The following is a 360-nucleotide window of genomic DNA, read 5'->3' on the forward strand; positions in this document are numbered from 1 at the left end:
AAGAGAAAACTACAGACCAATATCTCTCATGAACACAGATGCAAATATCCTAAATAAGATACTAGTGAACCGAATACAGCAACATATTAAAAAGACTATACACCACGGTCAAGTGGGCTTCATCCCAAAGTCACAGGGATGGTTCAACATACACAAATCGATTAATGTGATACACCACATAAACAAATTACAAAATAAGAATCAGATAATCACGTCGATAGATGCAGAAAAAGCCTTCGACAAGATACAGCATCCATTTATGATCGAAACACTTAACAAAGTTGGTATAGAAGGAAAGTACCTTAACATAATAAAGGCCATATACGACAAACCCTCAGCCAACATTATTCTTAATGGTGA

This window comes from Pteropus vampyrus, unplaced genomic scaffold (genome assembly GCF_000151845.1).
Source record: "Pteropus vampyrus isolate Shadow unplaced genomic scaffold, Pvam_2.0 Scaffold739, whole genome shotgun sequence".
Lineage (NCBI taxonomy): Eukaryota > Metazoa > Chordata > Mammalia > Chiroptera > Pteropodidae > Pteropus > Pteropus vampyrus.